The sequence below is a fragment of the Odontomachus brunneus genome, unplaced genomic scaffold (genome assembly GCF_010583005.1).
Source record: "Odontomachus brunneus isolate Ranch 3 - 2012 unplaced genomic scaffold, Obru_v1 Obru_scaffold_210, whole genome shotgun sequence".
Classification (NCBI taxonomy): Eukaryota; Metazoa; Arthropoda; class Insecta; order Hymenoptera; family Formicidae; genus Odontomachus; species Odontomachus brunneus.
Window position 1 is genome coordinate 55449 of NW_022639660.1, and position 809 is coordinate 56257.

An 809-nucleotide genomic window follows, 5' to 3' on the forward strand; every position below is an offset into this window, starting at 1 on the left:
CGAGATGTGCTATAAGAATATGCAATGAAAAATGGGGTGTTCCATTTAAAAAAATTAATGTGACCTTGACCTGACCTTCGCTACGCAACCCAAGGTCAAACTGATGTGATCAGTAAATACATCTTTTTAAACGCCACAACTTTTATCTGAAACATTTTTTTCTAAAATGCTTAGTTTTCGAGATATTTCACCGGTCCGGGACTTTTTGAACACCCTGTATATAGAGGAATATAACTTTATATTGAGGCTATGATTTAGTTTATACTGATTATTTAATACACATAGCTCAGCTAATAACTTTCTATTAAATTATTTTAATTTCAGCGAACCATGTAAATAACGGTATATTTAATAAACTACTTTACTCTAATAATGGCACATATATGTGTAAAAAAAAATGATACAACTAATAAAGGTACCTTAATGTGGCGGATCGATATAGATCCACACACTCAAGCGCGGCGCCGCTAGCCGAGCCGCCGCCGCAGCCGCGAGAGCCTCCGCGAGACGTCGTTCGGCGGCGCACTCGCGGGGGGGTTTTCTCGCGAGAAAATTAGCAAATAGAGACAATAAAAGTCAGACCCCGCGGGAGGTCGAACACACTCCGCTACACGGGTCTCTCCGAGCGCCTTTTACTAACAGCTAGAGAGCCCGTACCAATAGTACTTATCAGTGCTACGTCACTCACTGAGGAAGCGGCCAGCCTTACTCCACGCTGCAGAAGCGTGCCATCCGCCGAAGAGGCGGCCAGCTTTACTAGGCGCTGCAGAAGCGCTTCGTCCGCTGAAGAAGCGGCCAGCTTTACTCCA